This window comes from Cyanistes caeruleus, chromosome 3, assembly GCF_971803275.1.
Source record: "Cyanistes caeruleus chromosome 3, bCyaCae1.hap1.1, whole genome shotgun sequence".
NCBI lineage: Eukaryota > Metazoa > Chordata > Aves > Passeriformes > Paridae > Cyanistes > Cyanistes caeruleus.
Window position 1 is genome coordinate 73,767,642 of NC_141703.1, and position 23,233 is coordinate 73,790,874.

General features: G+C 39.8%; 1 long non-coding RNA gene across 1 annotated transcript; it reads right to left on the reverse strand.

The window, feature by feature from the left end:
• Positions 1 to 11,413: 11,413 nt before the first annotated feature.
• LOC147654253 (uncharacterized) lies at positions 11,414 to 16,577 on the reverse strand. Its single transcript, XR_015284789.1, has 2 exons — positions 16,374 to 16,577; positions 11,414 to 14,794 (listed from the first exon to the last, which is right to left on the reverse strand). It is a non-coding gene; the product is annotated as an uncharacterized LOC147654253 (long non-coding RNA).
• Between the last annotated feature and the right edge of the window lie 6,656 nt (positions 16,578 to 23,233).

Consider the following 23,233-nt stretch of genomic DNA (forward strand, 5'->3'; position numbering starts at 1 on the left):
ACTTCCAAATATTTGTACTTAAGTGCTACATTTTCTTTTCAATTTTAAAATATGACTAACCTACAGTCAATTGCAAAAATATTTGTGACAGGGGTGTTATGTTTGCATAGAACTTGTGAAGATTTCCAATATGACAATGCCATTGCTGTAGAAATTATAAACTCTTAACTGCTGAGTAGTGAAAGAAGATTACATTATAATTCACCTTGGGTAGTAAATTGAAAGAAGATTCTATCCTGCTTTGAGTGAAGGAAATAATAAAATTGCAGTTGGCTTCCTTGGGGACAGGATGGGGTCCTGCCAGGCTTAGGATGATAAATCAAAATAACATAGCAGCAGCAGATGGTTACAACAGATGATTGAATAAGCACTATGTTTAATTTTTATGAAATAACTTTAAGTGCACAACTTGTCAAGAAATTAAATCTGACTCAGATGAATTCTGAAATGTACTATATTTTCATCATGGTATGTAGGGGGCAATTTTACTTGACAAAATAATCTCTGTAGCAATAATATTATAAAACAGTAACATAATGTATATACTCATTCAAATTCAGAAAAAATAATGTTGTGTGTAGTTTAAGAAGAATACAATAGAAATAAGGAGAGAAAAAACAAAGAGAGAGTAGGAAGAGCTTTAAAATATTATCCACTTTCCCTCCAGACCTTTTTACACATACTACAAGGGCATTTAGATATCTACTCCCTGTGAAACTGGGGGAGTCTGCTTTCTCAAAATGGTGAAGCACCAACACACCTCTGTGGATATGTCTCCTGCACACAGCTGATAGGCTGTTATATATAAAACAAAGCACTGAAACAGAATGGGTGTTTTGACTCATCCTGTCAACACGCATTATAGATGGCAAGAATTGCACGCATCCCTATGGCTACTGCATACACAGCTGGGATTCCCCAGCCACAGAGATGTGTGAAGCACTCTGAGCACACAGGGAGGGAGCTGGATCTGTCCTCCAGGTGTACCACAACTGCTCATTCCATGGACAAATAATCTATGCTAAACCACAGCTTCCTACCAACCATCCAACAGCTTCAGCCAGGTGTTTGTTACCCAGCTGCTCTGGGTGGACTGCAGGTACTCAGCCCCTTGAGGATGTCAAGAGCTTCCCCTTCCTTCTGAACAAGCCTAATAGTTTTATTAATTTACATCTGTCATTTGCCACAATCATAGAATCATAGAAGGGTTTGGGTTGGAAGGGACCTTAATTATCAGTCTGGTTCCAATCCTCCCCTCCACGGCAAGGACAACTTCCTCTAGACCAGTTTGCTCAAAGCCTCATAAAGCCTGGCCTTGGACACTTCCAGGGATGGGCCATCCGCAGCTTCTCTGGACAACGTCTTCCAGTGTCTCGCCACCCTCACAGTAAAGATTTTTTTCCTAATGCCTACTTAGGCTTGCATAGTAGCTGTGTATGTCCCCTGTGAATAAAATAACAAGGCATTGCCTGTCCTCACACAGCTGACACCGCACACACGGCTGGGGAGGGCTCGCTGAGTGCGTCTCAGGGACTTTGAAAACAAATATGCACTGTGGGCACCCCACTCCTGCCCACCCTTGGATTTCTGAAATAGCAATATTCCCTGATTTGTTTGGGATGAGGAGGGAATCAATTTTCTCAAGTCAAACTCATGCCATGGAGAGTGCTAAATATTTAACAGCACACATGGCTGTGCAATGTGCTTGAGACCAAGGCCAGACTCTCTTCAGTTTACTTATAAAGACATAGCAAAGTCACTATAAATCTGTTCAGATATCTTAGGAAAGGAACGAACTTTACTCATGGATGAAAGTTAATCTAGAAAAATCACATTAGCTAGGAGAGATTTTTTTTCAAAGTGTTAAATTCATTTAACACCAGGACTCCAAGAACACATTATAAATTAGAACAAAACAGAACAGATTTATAATCTCTTCGCTAGATAAAGCAAGCCAGACACCAAAAGTTTATTATCGGAGCAGATTTATGCACATAAACACAGTGTCTGAGAATTGCATACTCAGTGCACTCATGGCTGAAAGAAGACATTAACCAAATTAAGTGCAAGAATGAGCTGTGCCTTCTAAGAAGCAGTATAATAAATTATTGGGACAATGCATTAGCTGCAGTGGGATGGTTTTTGTACTGGAACACCTGAAAACAACACAAGAGAGCTTTCTAAAAGCAAGGCCTCAACCAAGTTCTCTAAGATGAATATAAACTCTGGATAAAATCCTGAGATATGTAAAAGATCAGAGTTCTAGTGGTGGATACAAGGCCACCCCAACAAGGAGAGGCAGGTCCATCTGGGTACATATTTTAGGATCAGTTCTTTCTCACTAGAATGCCACAGGTGAACAGACGACCAGTGATGAATTTGCTGCCCATGGGCCTTATTTCAGGTTCTTGATGGACAACAGCCATTGTTCTATGATTTATGAACACTTTGATTTTAAGAAATGCTCTTCCAGCTGAAGCATCTGATATATGAAATCCTGGAAAATGTATTGCAGACTTTTCAAAATGTACAGGAGACAGCAGCAGGTCTGAGTGTTTATGATGCTGTCGTTTTCCCTGCCTCCAAGCACTAAGCAGTTGCCATGCCTCTCTTTGGTAGCAGAGGATTGAAACACTCCCTGATCTAGGGATTGCTGTTCAACCAGATGTTTGCAATGTCCTTTGGGACCTTCAGGGAGAAAAATGGAATATAATCAACAACTATTAAAAATAGCAATGGCCCTAAAGAGGCTCACAGACTCTGTACAGTATGTTCAGCATTCACAGAAATCTGGTTTTGCACTTTCTATGAGAACAGCAGAAGTCTGAGAGTGGTCAACTTCATTACAGCTCTTTTAAGGGTCTAGGTGCCCTGAAAAATTATAGGAACTTTCCAGTCACTTCACAGAAATCTGGATAGGGTCCAGATAAGGCAGAAGAGGAATCTACCAGTTTTTTCTACTTAGTGTCATCCTGTGAAAGGTATTTGCCAGGAAGGGATAAGCCATCTGAGCAATTTTCCATATCAATTTCACATAAACAGAGTTCACATGGTTACAGAGAAACTATGCAATTACAACATGCAGCATTCCAAGAAAGAATGGAGAGTTTAAAAAAGTAAGTTATAGGAAATACTCCTGTGATATATATGAAGACCAATTTTGTTTCAAAGGGCTGTACACTCTGGATGGAAGAACAAAACCTTAAACTCCATCCTCACTACCAGCTAGCCATAGCACAAAGTCTTTAATGTTGACTGGTACTCCCTTGGGAGCTGTTATGATTTCAGTATTCCCTTGATAAATTAATTTCTCCAAGATGTTCCCAGGGCTTTTGTACATTCTGCTTGTGGCTGCACTGATAACAAAGTCACATTCCTCAGCTCTAAAAATCCAAGAAATACATTATGTTGTTTTGTGAGATTTGTCTGGTATGCATTGGACAGCTAAGAAAGAGGACATGACATGACCTTTAGCATATAGCCCTCTGATTCTGAGGACATCTTCTCATTTGTATGTTGGAGAAGCCCACAGCTCTGTTCAGGAAGTGTGTCTGCACAGCCCACACCACAAGCGCAACCACTTACTTTGACAACACATGGGGAAGAGGCATCGGAAGGACAGCACACTGTGACCAGTGCTGCTGGGTGTTTAAATGGATACCAGCTGCATGAAACTCACCTCAGTAAAACACAGATACCTTATTCTAACAGGATAGTCTACAAACACAGCCCCTAGCCTGCTTAGGTGCCTAAGACATCACTGATGCCTGTTTCCTCTAAAATTCTTGTATGCAAAATCTTGCTCCTCTGCTGGTCAGAGATTTTGTTGTGTTGGGTTGATCTATGATGGCCCATAGATCACATACATGTGGATGTTAGGCGAATATTTCTGTCTTCCCCGAAGGGAAATCCCCAACCACTCTCATCTTCTTGCTTCTTCCTAGTGCAAATCCTTGGTTCAGGTTTGATGAAACCTGAAGCTCCTTATGATGAAGTTTGTTCCCTCTGTCACTTCCCTGGCACTGAACCTATCCTTGCCAGTCTGCACATGGAGTAGGAGCATTCCTCTTTTTCCAAGTCTCACGTCTCCAACCTCCTCCATATTTCTGTCATCCACTCCTGAGCCATTACAGCTTCTGGCCATCCCTCCTTGGTATGATGCAGGTTCAATCTCTTGCCTCTCTAGGGTTTCTGTACAGATCCTGTTAATACTCCTGGATGCAGCTAAACCTGCTCATCTCCTCTGGCAGCTGCTTCAGGTGGCAAGTCAGCTCCTCAGCCACAGCGTGTTTCTATCAGGTAGGACACCATCACTGCCAGTCTCAGAAGCACCAGACACTCTCTATGGCCTAGGTCTTGGGTGGCCATGTCCTCCCTCTGAAGATCCCTGATTCTCCAGAGAGTTTATCCAGTTTATGAACTGGACTATGTTGACTGTTGTTCAACAGCCACTTGCTTTCCTAAGCTGTTTTTGGGATACTTCTACAACCCATTTTACACAAGGTGCTGGATCTGCTGATTTGAAAACCACAGTCCTGAAGATGTGAGTCCTCAGGGAGTTCAGCAAAGGGAAGTGACAAGAACTGCAGCTGAGGAAGAATAATGTCATGCATCAGGGTGGGCTGAAACACTTATATGTCTGAAACTTTTATCAGTTGAAGGAGTACTTTCTATTTATAAGAAAAAAACAAGTAAACTGAAAAAAACCCCATGCAAATAAAAACCTGAAAATCCTGAATAAAGGCAGTCGCAAGACTATTAATCATAGTAGATTGGATGGTCTGGAAAAATCCCCAAATGTCACATCAACATTCCTGATGATATTAAGCCCCAGAAAGATGTTCTCATGATAGTTACTGTGCCACAGATAACAAAATGAGTCAGTAACTTGAAATTCATCCAGAAATGAATGGGGGGAGGCAGGAGAATGTCCAAATAAAAAATTAGGATAAGGGTTAGTTTTGTCCCATAAGCTCATTAAATTGGATCTTTTGGCTGCAGTTTTATGACAGCAAGTTGACAACAGGGAAAGGGACAGTTTCAGTACATTTATCCTCAGTATTTGCCTCAGCCTGTTAGATTCCTGGAGAAAGTAAGACCAGGTTCCAGTTTTATAATGTATTTCATCCCCTAATTTAACCTCTCCAAAAATATTTTCCATTTCACTGTTGTGATCAATGAATGGAGGGTTTTGTTTTTGTTTTCAAGGTTTGTTCCAAAGAATAGCAAACACTGTTGAATGTGAAGTTATCTCCTGGAGAACGGTCTGCAAGCCTTCGCTGAATCTGTCAATCCCGATACAATGGCTTTGTTTCTAACCCATGGCACAGGAGTGAGTAGGCAAACAGAAGGCTTTTACCCTCTCTCAGCTTAAATGGATACCTAGCAGCTTGCAGTGACTCTAAAAGGTGGCAATCAAATCTAAATATCCCCTCTATTATTCTTAGCAAAGCTGTGTTTCATTCTAATGGGGTCTAGAGTAATGAAAGAAATTTATGCAAAATTTACTCGTATTGCAGGAACGAAAAGGGCAATGATAAATATAGTTACAGAGCACTGGAATTTGGCCCTTGCCTCCTATTACTGACCTTTCACATGTAATGGAAATTGTCATCATGTTCCCATCACCAAGTAGAGGTTTTATCTGAACAAAAATTATAGCAGTTTTGTATGGATTTGTTTAATGGCTAATGTTAAATAATCAAGCTCTTTTCTCTTTGTATCTGTCTATTAATTGCATCACTAATTGGCCTATAGATTCTTGAATTTCCTCTCTTTTCACTTTTGGAAGAAACTGGTTATTTGTTTTGACCTTAAATCCTCTAGCATTTCATCAGTACCCTTCTTGGTCTCCGCCAAGTGATCATCTCCAATTACAGCCCTGATTGCTGATTTTCAAAGGTCACAATAAGAAGTAGCATTTGAGGGTAGAAAGACTGGCTGGTCAGCTCACCAAAATGTGGGGATAACACCTTCCCAAACAACATACAAATGTCATGAGGTAACCTATTAAATTAATCATATTTAAAATTCTATTGTGCAGTCTTATATTTCAACAGAATTACACCTACAATATGCTAAGTGACAGGCAGCTTAGTCCCTGTGAATCATTTCTGTTTATGTCCTTGAGCAGTGTCAAACACAGCCCTGGATCCCCCATTAGATCCTGTCTGCCTACCACACTAAAAGAACTGCAATTCTTAGGATGGTGTTCTAATCTCACAGTAATGGTAAAAAAAGCATAATTCTTGCCCAGAAGTACTTGGAATCTCCTCCATTACTTCAAAGTTTGCTTTGCTACATGGTTTCAGAAGCCACTCCTGTTATTCCAGTCATATATACCTGGTGACTTCCAAGACTGCCATCAAATGTTTATGAGATTCCATCCTCAGGAAGACAGTGATGAATTATAAACACCATCTAATTCAACTTCACAGGCAGGAACATCTCAGGTGCTAGAATTAGTGCTGTCAAATCTAGACAGCTCCAGATTTCACAGGCACCTCCAAACAGAGGAAAAAAACAATTTAGTTGGTTAGCATCCCGTATGTTCAAGTTTCCCAGAAGCAAAATTAATTTTGAACACTGGCAGAATGTAGTACATTTTCTGATCTTGGCATATGGAAAATATTTCAAGGTAAAATCCTTGGGCCTCTGTTGGCAGCTAACAATAGCAGAGCCACAAATCAGTCATGCTGGGATTCAGCTCATTTAGCTTTGAGTGCCTGCAATGGACACCTTGGCACGTGTGACAACACTGTAAGCTTTTTGCACACTTCATAGTGAGGAAGTTACACTTCAAGGACATGGGCTCTTTCCTACTCTCTTTCAGATATCTACTCAAAGAGGCAATAAATTAAGCTTACTTTTTCCCTGACCCTGATCACTAGCACTCTGGCAAGCCACACTGGCAGCTGGGTAACACGTATTGGCAGCCCTGTGAGAAGAGAGTGGGATATCTCCTTTAAAAGAGGCAACACCGGTGAGATCTTGGGTCCAACTGTTGTTAAAATTATTTTTGCAAAACAACAGAGATGTGGCAGCTAAGGCACTAAAACACAGATAAGAACTCAGGAAGCTAAGAATAATTTCTTCTACTTAAAAGGCAAAATATGAAAAATACAACTTCTGTTTTCAGATTATCTTCAAAGAACAGAACACCAATTCAGTAGTTAAAAACTACTGACAAATCTGCAAAATAGAATCTGAAGACTATTCAGTGTAAATATCTGCATATACAGGGAGAGAGGTGAAGTTTCTAATGCTTCTTCTAAAAATTATTTTGTTACATTTTAATCTATTATTTAGAAGTGCTTAAGGCCTTTAGAGAAAACCTTGTAGCTGTCCTTACATATTTAACAAAGTCATGTGTTGCCTTATTGTCATATTTCATGCCTTCTCTCCCTATTTCCTATTTCCTACCAGTCACTACACCCTCTTCTTTCCATAAATGTAAAAAACAATTTCAGGTACTGCAGTAGTAATTAAATCATATGGATGACAGCAGGTTAGTGCTCACACCCACATTCTGTCCCTATTCACTTTTCTGGTGCAGCTGCACCACCACGGCCACAATTCCTGGAGAGAACAAGCAATACAAGAAAACAGCTCATCATATGAGCCTATTAACTTGCTCAGCCATCCTTCTGTAGGTACCTGTTTTTCCTAGAGCAGCATTTTCTGACTAAGAGAGCCAACTTAGAGGTGCTGAAGCGGAAGCAGATGAAAAGCAGTCTCACCTTCCAGCTGTCCAACCTGAACACAGCTGTCAGTACCAGGCAAGCAAACACAATGGGAACTACACCATAGATATTTAATTGCCAATAGTCCTAAATTAGGGACCCCAGATATAAAAGGCATTCTTGAAAATAATTTTCAATGATCTTCAATTCTACAGTTTTCATTAATCCAGATTGCAAGGAAAATTTTAGATAAGCACGCTGTCATTGTTTGCTGGCAGACACATAGTGCCAGTAAGTGCACAGTAGATACTGTCAACAGAATAGCAATCAATACACAGATGCAAAAAACAGAGACTGTGATGGGGATTTTTTTGCAATAGGTTGAAAGCAGGAACAATATGAAAAACCTGAGAATGAACACAGCTTTCAATGACTATGACATGTAGAGTAGCCTGGGAAAATGTGGTTCTAATGCCTGGTAGAAGTGCCATTTATTAACATTGTGTTGAAAGAAGGTATTTTCCCTACAAAATCCTCCAAAGGCTGTTCAATGTATAGATGGAGTCATCAACTTCGACTAAATAAATTGCCTAATTATGACAAGAAGTGTTTGCTGGTCCTTAAAAAGCTACATATTTCATTAGCTTACCTTTAAGGCAAGCAGCTCAGGGGCAGCAGAGGTCGTGTAGTTGCAGATAATGGAAAGAGACTGGAGTAACTAGGCAGAGACATGGCTAAATAGCTTTTAAATGAGATTGGAAGAGTGGGCTGCAGGGGATGTAATAGAGGTCATCTCAGAGAGAATGCATAGCAGAGTGAGGTGCAGGAATGAGCAGCTTTTGCAAGTCTAGATAAAGAGTTGGAAAGATGTTTCTCCTTCACTGGCTGACTGGAAAATAATTCAGAGAGTGTTGGTGTTGTGTACACAGCATCAATAACTATTCTCTCATTTTCCTCTCTCTTCCTGCTTTTCTAGCCTACATGAAGCTATGTGGAAAATAGCTCAGAGAGTGTTGCTGCAGTGTGTAAAAACGTGTAAGAACTGGTGTAATGATTTGCTGTCTTACTGACACCATTGTTTTGGGAAGAGATGAGGGAGCTTCAGGAAAATTACTGCCAAAATTTGGGGTTGTGAACAGCAACACAATTTAGTGGGTAGTTCTTAGAACACCGAACTGGGAGCAGCTACTCTTGCAGTGCAACTGTCATTAAAACTCACAAAATTTTTAGCTGTAATTTGACTTGAAAACAGAATTGGAGGTGGAGACTGTGTTAATCCTCTTCTTCATTCAAAATTAGATGTAATTTAGATTTTGCACCCAATCTTAGAGGATTCTATGATGCAACACTTGCTGCATTCTAGTTTTTTAATCTTCACAGAGTTTGGCAGTACTTCTTAAAACTTTTGTACTTGATATAGGAGCAAGAAATTGATGTGAAAAATATTTTAATTGTTTATTTTAAGCTTAGTCATAGTTTTTTAACCTTTCAGACCCCAGGGATGACTGCTATGGCTTTCTTTTTTTAGATCACAAAATGTGTAAGAAGTGATGTTTGGTCCAGAAGATGCATTTATTCATGCTTGTCTTGGAACATTTAGACAAGAACCATGAGAGAATATTCCCATATTTAGTCCATGATTAGAACCTCAAAAGAAAAGATAGCATCTGAATGCTTCAAAACACAGGCAAACATGACAGCATGGCAGCTGCCACACTTCCTGTTGGAATGCTTGATGATATGCAAATCCAGCCCCACACTGTGTATTACACAGTAATGCAGGATTGTAAATGCTAGAAGAAAAATGTCACTGTGTCACTTTCAGGGTAATTGCTAGGGAGCAAGGCTGATTTCCTTGAAGTGTGTAGTCAAGAGCTCTTTGATGAATGGATTGAAGAGTTCTTTTTTATCTATAGTACAGAGAATCTGGATGTTTACTCTTCATTTTCTGTGTGCCCTTTTTTCCCACCAAAGGAATGATGACATCAAAAATCCCTCTTCTGCCTGCATAATTTGAAAGGATAAGAAGACTTTTCTAGCTTAAATGGCCCTACAAGTTTCTCATTTCTCAAAGCACTACCCTCTGGGAGTAGAAGAAAGCTGTTTCCAGAAAATTAACCAAGTATTTAAAAGTAACTAAGTATTTTTCCTTTCTGTTTCAAAGCCAGCATTTTTATAAAACCATGGAATGGACCCTATACAAGGACGAAATAATCCCATAAAATTATTTCCAAAAGTGGTGTAATTTTTGGTACAGAATTCATAGCTTCAACACAAAGAGGATGGAAGAAAAATCGTCAGAGACTTAATAAAAATGTTGGGGATAAACTGAAATTCACTGATGTAATCTTCCAGTTTGATAAACCCAAAGGTTATATAGATAATTGAACATTGTATTCACCTCCTGTCTACATTGCTTTTAAACTTGCATCTGTTACCTTGAAAGGCTAAGACTTATTTTTTATCAGTGAAAAAAAACTGAGAAACTGTCACATAACTTGAGTATACCAGCAGCTGCTACTCGTGTGAAAACACAATCAGTTTTGAAACCAAAATAAACCCAAAAGACTTCACAGATCACGTTATAGCTGGCTTTCAGATAAGAACTCAGGACTGGAGGTGTTGTCATCTTCTTGGACACGGCTTATGAGGCCTGACACAAATACAGTCCATACACTCAGGTTGCTGCCAGCTTTGAAAAACTTTACCATTTTTGGTGTCCTGTCATCCCTTATCTGCAAATCCTCTACAAGGTCCAAAATTTACTGAATTTTCTTAATTACCAGTTCTTCTGTCCCATCAAGAAATTTTGGTTACTTGTTCCATGCTAATGAATACAGGGGATGCTGAATCAAGGCTCCTCAGGGGCCAGCACAGCTCTGCTTCCACCTCTCCTGATGTGTAAGGGCTGGGAAGAGTCAATCACCAACACTTTCCATGGGAAATGAAGAGAGAGCAAAATTAACCAAATGTTCTAGGACAACTGTACTGTGCATCTTTTCTTATTCACATTAGTCTGCTCAGAACTGCAGAGTAACAGAGTAGAGAAAAAATGCTGCAGCAGTTAACCTAGAGTGGGTTTTCCATTAATAAAGTCTTCCGTGGGCTGAAAATTATGCATTTTAACCTATATGAAAGCCAGCATTATGTTGTCACATACAGTGTGGATGGGCAAGTGTTGAAAAGACAGAATACATATACAAATGAAAACCAGATCATATAAATAGACGTACATGAAATTTGTGGGGACCACACTGATGACTAAGGAGGTCACAGAGCTGAGCTATTTCCATTCTGAGCTGTAGCAAAAGACAGCTTCAGTTCTTCACACCAGCCCAAAGAGCTCGAGTGTCACAGAGAGGTAACTATGTGCCATGTTTAGGGAAGAGGAGAAGCACATGCTCCCCTCTTCCTCAAAACATCTTCAAAGAAAATTTGTTGCCTTGAGAACTTATCATGAAATTTATCATGAAAATAAGACTGAGATCTAAGGAAAGACTTTGGGTTTTTCTCATTGAAAGAAGACTTTGCAAGTCAGGGATGTCTTTATACAGGGCAATGCTTTCTGACCAGCCAGGAGAAGCTGTTTACAAACTCCTGTGTACATTTATTCATATCCATGTTCCCAAGTCTCTACAAAGCTCTTCTTTAGCCTTGGGGGAACATGAAAGTCTGGGGGTGAGATGCTGTGAATGAGTGGTTTAGGTCATTTTAAAAAATGACTGGTGAGGTATCAGCAAAAGCAGGTTTAATACAAATTTGAAGAAGTTCAATGGCAAGGTCCACTCTATTGCTTACTGTGTAGATAATGCCCCCCAAGAGAAACCAGATTCAAAGCAGTCTAGAGTGGTTTATGTGGAGACCAGGCACAAAAAGGGTAAGGAAGGAAAAGTGAAAGGGAGACCCTCCCATTGAGTTACAAGGTTTTGAATAAACCCCTCTGCCAAACTTAATCTCAGACTAGATCAGCAGTTTAGGTCTAAAGGATTCAGCAACACTAAATCATAACAATATCCAATCCACACCATTAGAGCAGCACTGCATCAGTTGACTAATCTAACACCCACAGAATGGTTCAATAGAATCTTCTGTAAGTGAAACAGTAATTTAACCATAAATCTAACTTAACCATAAGTTTAACACAACTTTTAATATTTAATTATAAATGCAATTATGAACCTCAAAATACAACATTTTTAATGTGCATGTACACAGACATAAAGAAGCATGTGCAAAGGTATACCTATGAAAAATTCCCCTTGAGTTCAGTGAAATTCTCATGTTGGAAGCCTTTTCATCTTCTTGATGGGCAGAGTTGATCCTCAGGGAGTAGGGACTTGGGCTCAGGCTTCATCACCAGCTTTCAGCAGCAGTTGATTGCATATAGCAAACTGGAGATTTGGTGAGCTCTGAGAGGAGTCCACTCAAGAGTATAGTGCCCACAGTGGTTCAGGAGAGGCTAAAGGGCCTCACTTAGCACTGCTCTTTGTCGGGCCTCAAGATGCTGGGCTTTAGTCATTCTTAAATTTCTACCCTGGCCACAATCTGGGTCAGTAATTACTGGGATTTTCCTCAGAAAGCTCAATAACAAAATCAACTTACTCAATCTGTTGTTCAGACAGAAAAATAAAGTCTCAAGGCTGCTTATTAGAAAAGAAGCTCATTAGGCAAGAGAAGTTCTAGGAGCAGTGTTTGTGATAAGCTCAAAGGGAGGTAACTGCCCAGGTTTCATCAATTAATGAGAGCTGAGTAACAAGCATTCCTGAGAACATAGTGTGGTTAGGAGGGGAGAGGTGTGAGGTGTGGGGGTGGGGGATGCAACACCCCATGAGGCTGTAGAAGTTATATTTCAGCTGCTGATTTAGGCAAAGTGAGATTTTTGTCAGGAAAGAGTTTCGCCCAAGTTCCTTGTTAAAAACTCACAAGAACTTATGCGATGGGAAGAAAGTTGATATTGTCCAAACTCTCTGTAAAAATGTAAAAAGTAGAGCTGTGCTCTTCTGAGTTTGTACCTAAGCACAAACATACGTAAAAGGCACATTATTAACAAGGAAAATCCCACTAAATCCCTCAAGGGAGTGTTGTTTCTTCACAGAGTGAAGAATATACAGTGCCATCCCCACTCACACCACTGAAACTCAACCCCTCTTAGAGACAGGTTGCACAGAATGCTGAAGCCTAATGGGGTTGGGGGTTCTCAACATCTTAACCCATGAAGGATACACATCATGGGCTTGGAAGCAATTTCACCCAAGTCTGCCATGGCATAGAGTAGGTGTGGCTTTGCTACACAAAACAAGTGTACAGGGCTGTGGGAATGTCTTCCCCTTCTGCTGCTGGTATGGCAGCTTGAGGAAATTATGAGAAGCCCATTCATATTTGGGGGTCATTTATATGCCTTAGGAAAAAAATCCTGGCTTTTGGTGCTCCTCACTCAGCACACTGGCAATAAGATGTAATTCAGTCATTAGAGACTGAACCATTTAAAGTGATCTCTAATTAGCAAAATCATGAGACTGGACTTTTCTTCCTGGAAAAAAGGTAACAAAACTGACCAGAGGGAAAAAGGAGATAAATGTCCTGTATTTGCTAACCCTGGGTATGGCGGTACTTCCTTAGACATTGTACACAAAGCACAAGCAGGCAGCTGCAGAGAATATTTTCATCTGGGCAGACAATAGTAGAAAAACTCCATGGCTGGGCAGATAACTAGAAAGGCATCAAGAAGACATCAGCTCAGTTTTATATTTACAGAGTATTTGCAGAGAAAAAAAAAAGGGCAATATATAAAACATCCTTAGCTTTAAGTCATTTGGAGGAGGTGGTATTTTGTTTTAGTTTTTTTTCTTCCCCACATATTTTGTTTGTAAAATGTAACTAGATTCTGAATTTTCTAAGCTTCCAATTACAGCTGTCCTGAATAGAAACTATCATTAAATAAGGAAAGTAAAAACAATTCAAAGGTCCTTTTATACCTATTTTACATAAATATATTTTGTCTTCATGCATTGATAAACCGTGTGATGTTTCAATATACAGAGTAATAATAGATTGACATTCCTGTTCTATCGTTTTCATGGAATTTTGGGAAGTATTTAAAGAATTCCAAAGAAGCTGGTGCACCTCTCTACCTCCCCCATGCAATAGAGAGCAATAGGGAATAAATAGGGATAAAACTATACACTGTGCTGGTGAGAGACAGCAAAGATTACCTGATTATTTGTGGAAAATTTAGGAAACATTCCTTTAACTCGGAACTGAGTTTGTAGTGAGAAAAATTTCTGGAAAGAAAAAGGTTCCTTCAAAGGTTTGCACAAGGCAAGACCCTTTCTTAGGACCATGGTTGCACCTCTGGAGAGCAGCATTTTAAAAATGGTGATTTATTAGACAAGTTGTTTACAGACCTTATCTGCCAGCATCTGAAATTTTTACCTGCCACTGCAGATTCATTTGACAAAAAACCTGTAAATGGTATCTATAGCTGCACACAGAAGAGCATCAGCAGTATGACCACTTCTATTTCTGGGCCTTTCATTGCCTGGGGACAAAATATCTTCCACCTGAAGGTGGTAAGACACAGTGACAACCATCCCCATGAGTCTGTGACAGGTTTCTTTTTGAGCGTCTTCCCTGGGACCAGCTTTTCTCTGTTCATTCCCGGCATCTCTGTGCTGCTTTTAGCATGCAGCAGAAGCCTGCTCTCTTGAGGATCTAAAGAGAATCCATTGAAAAACTACTCTGCTACAGCCATGAGAAAAGTTTTTTCTGATGCCTCAGAAAGTGCGTTTGGAAGCCAATGCTAGCAATGCATGTCGAGGAAAAGCATGACTGGGCATCTAGTGAAAAAGCATCCCGAGAGAGAAAACAAACTCAGTTTTAGAAAAGCAAGGCTTGGTGTGAGGTGAGCTCTAGTGACATTTTCTTTTATTTTCCTTAAAATTCACTCACTCTAGTCCTTCTGCAAGCTGAATTCCACGAACAAAATTCACACACCTCCCTTTTTTCACTCTCCTCCCCATTACCTGGCACTCAGTGTAGGGGAATGCAGGGGATGCAGAATTCTAGTTGAAATATCTTCTCCTGGCTGATGTGGAAAGACAACACAGTTACATCTGGAAAAGAGACACAAAGAGCTGAAATCATTCAGATCTGCCTTATGAACCCTGCATTAAGGATCAGGTTGACAAAAAGGCCGAAGGATGATCCAGGATAGCAGGGCACTTGTTGAGGCAGTCAGGACAGGAGTGACAACTGTGAGCCAAGCCAGGCTGGGAACAGCAAGGCTTCAGCCTTGTTAGAGCCCCACTGAGGGGGAATGGTTCCATGAGGGATGTCTGTCCTTTTGGACTCATGGTTATTTAGGAATTAACCAGTGGCTTCTGACAGGATTGTCCAAGGAGGATCAGAGTAACCACATAAAAATATTTTTATCTAATTGGCAGCTTAATGATATTTTGTCATGAGTCTGGAGCAATGTGGCTCATTGTGTGGGAGTCCAGACAGATATAATTCATGTTTTGTTCTGCCTGTGAGAGAAACCTTAAAATTTTGAGGAATTAATTCCCCTTTTAGCTGAAGGATAATTTGATAACAGAGCCTGTCATTAAGATAATCACTGCAGATCTTCTGCCTGTGGCATTTCTGGACAATACCTTACAGACCCTTCCTGCTTGGCAGCTCCTGAGAGCATCAGTCTTTGGTTCCCAACCCTTCCCATCCTTGGCACAGGGAGACAAAGAACTCGGGGGCCAACAGTGCTCAGCCTTCACAGTGGATGATCATTGTTGGGTCCTTCAAGCCCAAAGGAATTCCTTAATTTAGCTCATAGTTTGGAAGGTTAACCGATGGGCTGAAAGATCTACGGTTTTCAAAAATAACAGATTTAATAATTTTAGAATGTGAGTTTTGTTTAAATACCCAAGGAAAATGGTCTTTGCTTAGATTAATCAAGTTCACATGTGACTGGGGAAGTAGAGAAGTGAAATCAGGCAAAATCACTGATCTGGGGACAGAAGATGGGGCTCTTACTGAGCCAAAGTGGCTGAAAAGAGAACTTTGAAAAGATGTTTGGTGCCAAAAGGGCTCCAAAAAGCTGCATCCATAGGCAATATGCCTTGCCCTGTTTTCTGCCTACCCTCACTGAGGGATGGGAAGGATGGGGAATGCTGGCCTTTAAACCACTCCAGGTTTCAGGCTCACTCTTTACCTCCTTCTCCTCAACATTTTCATCTGCCTTCGAGTGATAAACTTATTCCTAAATAAAACTTACCAGCCCAGAAATGATTGATTACCTGAAATCAATAAAAATTACATTCAACCTGAAATTCCATTTGATGTTTTCAAGTAATGTATATGTGTGACAGGTTAAATACAGCAAAAATATCAGAAAAACACAGTGCAAAATAAAATGTATTTGCTAACATGCAATATCAGTAAACCAGCAGATCAATAAACATTTATAAATTATGAAGAAGCGACCTTCCTCATGTGTTAAAAAGTTATATTTATCATCTAACATTTTCTACCTATTTTTTTAAACATAGCAAAAGCCAGAATTCTATCAACTAGCACGTGGCCTGAGAGTCTCAATTCCTGGATTTTAGGAGGAAGCACACTGAACAGATTTGCCAGACTGGCTGGAGTGGAAGTTATGATTTCTGTGACATTGCATGACTTAGCATAAAAACTTACACATATCAGGAGAGGTGTTCACATTTCCTGTCCTACGAGATCAGGCAGTTCAGAAGAGCAGTTCATCTTCAGGGGTGCTACTTCAAGGCCTGCAGCTCTTCACATCACTTCTTTGCTATGTTTTCTAGTACACAGAGTTTTTCAATCCTTCAACTACTGGAACTGAAATTTTGAAGGAGGCTTCTGCCTGTCATAGAAGCTTACCTGAAGTCAACAGAAATGCATCAGGTGAGTTTGTCTTTGAAATTCTCTCAACTTGTGGTTCGAAGCAGGTGTGCCTTGTTCAGCTAAATGCTTCTCTTTGTGCTGCCAGTATCAACTCACTTTTGGCCATGCTCTGCCATTTTCAAAGCCTGCAATATGCACCTACTCAGCTGAAGCAACCCAGAACTGGTTTCTAAACTCTTCAGACATTTTGTATAAATGGGTATATGCGGCAGAGGGCTTAGTATTTCCCAGTTGTTTCTCATTTATTTTGTTCATGTGCTGCTAAACATTTCAGGACAGCAGCCAAGTTACAGAAGAGCCGTAGTTTGGGGGTTGGATGTTTATTTTTCGATTCACCCACATCATGTTTTCCTTTTCTGTATTACTCAGGTATGTCCAAGAACTGCTTCTTTCTCTCAGATGTTTTTTTTCCCTTCGTAAAGCATGAAGCATTCCTGTTGTCACTGCACCATGCCTTTAGAAGACAGATTTACTCTCTTCTAAAGTAAAATGTTAAATCCACTAGAGGGGGCATCTATCCTATCTTGGTGATACTGAAAGTCCCTGGAGTTTCCTTTGGCCTTTCAGACTCCTTTCCTCCCTCTCAGCTATCCACCCACAGCTGGGTAAGGTCCTAATGGGGCCCTTTCACTGAAGTCTTACCCTAAGTAAATGTTTTACAAGTCTTTACAAAATCAAATACCTATGTGGTGCTTATCATAATTGTTTTTAAGCTCTGTGGGAAAGGCCATCTTTCATCCAGATGCTTCCCTACCCCTTTAACAAGACTAATATTGTAAAGGAAAGATATGACTTTCCTGCAAGGTTTTTGTTATAATTTATTGATTCTATTGGTCTTTCATTATCAAGGTGAAAAAAACAACCCCAACTAAATTATCTATGAGATATAGTAGAGAAAGTAGAGAAGTGAGTTACAGAGTGGAGAAATGGACTAGCGTGTACCACAGTAATGTGTTTATCTTAAAGACTGGAGAGATTCATACATAAGTCTCCTTTTAAACTCTGAGGGGATGGCACCTGACCACAAGACTGCCACAACAGCTTTGAATTGTCCTTTTGTCACAGGCTGCAGCAACTTTCTATCTCCTATTCTTGAGCAGAATATTAGAGGAAAAGCTTTGTATGTGGCTTCCCACATCAGTGCTTGAGGCTACTGCATCTTGTTGAGATGGAATTGTGGTGCATTCAAAGCTTGAAATGTTCTTTAGTTTAGAAAGTATCATGTCAATGTAAAGTAATATTACTGTTTCCCAGCTCAATATAAAGTGTTCACAAAATGAAAGAGTTTGAAAGAAATACCAAACAGCAAAAGAATTTATCTCTCCCCAAGTCCATCATGTTAAGTTAGAAACTCAGGAGGGCAGTAAAAGAGAATTAAAAACAGAACTTACCCATGGTCTGAGGTTTACCACATCCCAAAAGGCCAGAGAAGGATTGATCTACACAGTTCTAATGATTATTTGTCAAATCTAATTTCCATAATGAATGTACCAGGACTAATGTTTTCCTGACAGATTATTCCACACTTTGACATATCATATTTTCCTGCTGTTCAGACTCATTTTTCCTCTTCTCAATTCTGCTTCTCCATTGTGTCTCAGGTGAAATTTCACCATAATTCAAGAAAATATTTGTTCCAGCTCTTTTGCCTGAAAATAATATGGAAATTTATCTTTAGTATATTTTTTCCCTATAAACCTAACTTTGGAAAAAAAATTAATTCTGTTCAGCACACATCCTAACCTAGGTCCTTCCACCAAGAATAACAGATGTCCAAAGTTTCTAAGAAAATCACCTTAGTATACATCTCAAGCTGAATGTATTTGGAGCCCTCCAGTGCTAGACTTACTTGAGTAAGTGTAAGCTGCCTACACTAAGTGCTTTCCAAAGCATGGCAGCAAGGACTGGCCTCAGGGCAGTTTAGCAGAGCAGAGGGAGAGCTGAAGGACTTCAGGTGATGGCTCCAGGTGTCTGAGATACCACAACTCCACTATGGCTTTCTGTGAAAGACCAAAATTACTCCAGATTAACCAAAGGTGAATCCCAACTCACACAGCAGAAAAAAATAGTAAGAATACTTTAGCTTATGTGTTAAGGTGCTGCCAGCAAACTACAGATTGGACCAGAAAATTTTGGTTTATTTTTGGTCACAGGTGAGAAGACACTGATGGCAATGGTGTGAAGAGAAACCAACAGGAGCAGTGACTATTCCCCTACTACTGGTCTCACTATGTTCCTAGTAGTGTTATCCCCCCTCAACACAGTCAGACACACTGGATTGTACTGATTGTACTCTCCCTCCTCTGTTCCTTACTAAAACACAATAGGTGTTAGAACATGTTTGTTTAGCCTTTTAGCTCATATTGCATATTCAGTTTCAATAGGCATCTGCACTGAGCTGAAGGGAACTTAAGACTCTGGCTTTTAAAACACATTGCTTTATATTGAGTTTTCTGAAGAAATATTAAAGTACTACATACAAGATATCATATAACACACCATATTTTGAAACAAAATATATTCAAAATTAGTTTTTGAAGAGCAGACAAAAGAACTTGGAATGTATTAGACTGGAGCAAAAATGTGATTAAAATCAAATGGCATTTGATAAACATGAATACACAAAATTAAATGCGATGTCATGGTCAAATGGGAGCAGTCATACTGTTTGGAAAGAGGAGAAATTGGAGATGATAAATACTGATCTGAATATGTGGCACCAAAACGCTGACATCATTCAGCCGGTGAAGAGAGTGGTATGAGCTAAGGCAAAGGACAGAAGGGAAGAAAATTCTGTCTGATGGATACAAAGGCACAAGTTTAACATGAAATCCTATCAGATATGCCATATCTATAAACTGTTAAGATACTGTGGAAAAAAATATCAGGTCTAAAAGCTGTGTATCTACCTCATACTTCCAAAAGTGTTTTGCCTTTAAGCCTTTTGAAAAAAAAAGTCCCAGACCATGCATGCAAATGAAGCCTAAATGTGGTGAACTGAGACTATGATTTGCTACAAAAATTTGATCCAATCACAATGCACCAAAGAACAATGAGCAATATGGTGGCATTCACTGGATTCTTATCAAAAGGCTTTTTGAAAATATTTTTCTAGCATTATAAAGCATATATGAGAGTTTACCTGGGTGAAAGGAACTGTATTAGCAGCTACAGAAAATATAGAAACAAAAGAAAAAAACTCTCTTTTGATTGCTTTGAGAAATTACAATCTTATTGTCATGAAAGCAGCATTTTTATTTTCTAAATAAAAAAGGAGATGAAGAAATTTTGGCACACTGCTAGCACAGCAATCAGTGCAGCCTGTGTCACACTCGTGTGCATTCTTTCTGCACTCACAGAGGATATTTTCCTGTGTGCAGATTTTACCAAATCTCCCCTCCTCTGAGCTGCACCACAAGCTGCAGTGCAGCTACACACACGAGGCCATTGCAGACAGACCTGAGGTCCCTTTCCCTGCAGCCTGAGAAGGTCAGCTGCCCATTGAATATGCCTGGGCTGCAGCTAGCAAACCCCCAAATCTCTCAGATTGAGGATTTGCAAATCATCAATGGCGAGCAAAAAAAGATACAGGATTTGAAGATAAAACTTGTCAAACCAACTCTTCAGAAAGTTATTCCAAGCATTAAACAGGTTCACTGAAGGTTCTTTTGGTTCTTTGCTTCCATTGCTTTGGGACCGATAGAATAAGGGGCACACGATGTGATTGTGGGGCGGGTTCTCCTTGCAGTAAAAGCATGTTTTATCCAGAGGGTCACAGGTGATATGACTATCAGTAGAGATTCTGCCCCGCTGGTTTTTTAATTCTCAGGCAGAAACGTTTCAAATCCCCTGCTGTCAAGATGGTAATCTGAGATTTACTAAATTTTGCTTGTGCTTAGATACCCCTCTCCTGGGGTGATGTCTCCCTTTCACCACAGCCATGGCCCCAGCTTTCAGCAGCAACACAGATCAATCTGCAAACAGAAGGAAAAGTTGCTCCCCTCACTGCTGGAGCTGTGGCCACCGCGGGAGGCTGGCACAATGAGCCCATTAAAATGCACGAGGCCAAGCCAGTCTGCAGTGCACAGGAGAGGGGTAATCAGCTTTACCTTCTCATTGTAATGCTTAATAAAAATGGATAATAAAGCATTTGAAGTACTGTTGAAGCAAAATGCCTTTTAAAGTGAACCTGACAGTAAAATGCTCAGTGGGCTTCCTTGAATGAAGTGGCAGCCTCAAGCAATCATAAAGAATTTCCCAAGAGCTTGCTTAATAAAGGAATAAATGGAAATATTTACTTCACACAGCTCATCCTCCTCATCTTCTGTGGTTAACTGTGTTTGTACTTGGGACCCATAGTGATACCTTCCAGCCCCACAACGGAGTAATAATGTCCAGCACCCCTTTGTCCGGGCAGGCTGCTCCCAGACACACAGGCTGCTTGGGTTGCAAGTGCAGAAACCACCTCTGTTCATCAGATGTCCAGGAGAAGCTTAAGAAAGCCTCTAGTTATCAAGAAGAGACAGATAAGGATCAAGCTTTGTTTCTGTCAGTTCTAAGTGCCAGGAATTTCGCCTGTGGAGGGCACTGGGAAATGATTGCAAATCCAGGGCAATGTGCAGTTGGCTGTGCAATGTGAATTATGTGCAGCTAAAGGACACACTGCTGCGAGAAACTTAGGGTATATATATATATAAAAAATGTTTAAAAGGCATAAAAACACTGTCTTTATTTTCCAGATCCTTTTAGCTGTCTCAGAATTTGGAGGACTACTGCACAATGGTAACAAGATACTTTTCTTATTTCATTATACTCAGCCATTCTTTGTTTAAAATTGTATCCTTTAAGTGCTGCCTTTTTCCCAGTGCCACCTGATCAGGAGCTGATAGTGAGTCCTGCCTGTAAACTGGGAGGTGGAACAGATCATCAACCCAGACCCACCAGCAAAGAGCTACCCTTCACTCAAGTACTATGCTTTGTCAGCATCACTGAATCCCTTCCAGCAGACACAGACTTTGGCATTAATCACACTAGATACAGTAATTTTGTCTTTCAATGAGGGGAAACTTTAAGTTTAAAGAAAAAGAAGCCTGATCTATATTCCATTAAAATAAATGGAAATGCTTCCCTTAACTTAAAAATGGAAGATGACCAGGCTTTTAATTCATTACCTCATTTCATATGTAAAATATGTCTGGCAAAACTTCTGTTTACCTGCATTACTGAAACTTGTCAGGAGATGTTATGTACTGCAGGGAAAAGTGTCACAGAGCAAGAGAGAATGTTGAACATCCCACAGGAAGAAGAGGAACCTTCTGCCTGATGATTCAGAGAGACTCATGCAGACCTCTGACACTACTACAGTCATGGTGAACTGTCTCTGTGGCTTGCTTTTTTTCCCCTCCCTAGATTCAATATTTACACACATACAAGCTCTTGCTTTAAAAGAATAAATTTTCTCTTCTGCTTATTATCTTACATCTCTGCCAACCATCAGGAACAAATGGATGAAATCCATCTTTTTTTGAGGATTACCAGAACATGTTTGGAAGAGACAGTCAGGAAGAAAGGAAGATGCATCTGTTTATACATTCCAGTCTTGTGAAAAGTAAAATATTTAGCAGTTTGCTAATGAAGGTGGAAAATGGGATGTGTTCTGCGGAACAAAGCAATCCTCTGAGAACCCGCTTAATGAGATGAAGGTTAGTTGATGACACAGTCTGTGGTTTAAGGTCCCAAACTACCTGTGTGGAGGAAAAGATATGAATAAGAAAGAAATTAAACTCCTTTTTTTTCTTTTTTTTTTTTTAAGTCAGGGCAGGGGAGAACATTAGCATCAGGTCCAAAAATAGCAGAAACATGAGATTCATGCGTATGTAAAGAAAGAAGCTGCTCTCATTTAATACAATGTAGAAAAAAAATTTAGCACAATTTACAATGGTAAGATTCAAATCTGTCTGCTGCAGTTGTAATCAGTAATCTAATACATTATATTAAATAGCCTTAAAATATGAGCCCATATAACCACATAATATCCAGTATTATTTAGTTTGATCATATTTAAATAGAAAAACAGACAACATTTTCTCCAGTGGAATTCACTGAATAAATATAAGTATGACAAATATGGATACAACTCACTGCCCTGAACTGCCTTCTAGAGTGAATCAAGGACAGAAACAGCCTATGCCTATGTGCTACTGAGTCAAATACTTATAACCACAGCAAAATTTAGAAGCATAACATTTACTTTGAGTAGAAGGGTACAGGAGCCTAGGCTATACATCTTTCAAAGGCATATTGTTTTCTTCTTTGTGAGTGATAGATTTTGAAGCCTAGAAGTATTCAAGATTGAAAAAGTCAGTGAATCCACTATTTCTATAAAGATCATAAAAGACAATCTTGCACACATTGCTCTTAAAGTGCAATTTTGTAGAAGCAACCCCCCTGCAGAGAAATGTTACCATCCAATTCTAGAGTTCATAGATCCCATAGTTTAGCAAGAACCTTTTACACCATCTCATAGTGTCTATCTGTTCAGCTTTGCAGAAAACAGCAATATTTACCTCATAAAGAAGGATTGTTAAATGGCCCTTGAAAGCTGAGTGGAATTATGGTGGCATGATGCATAT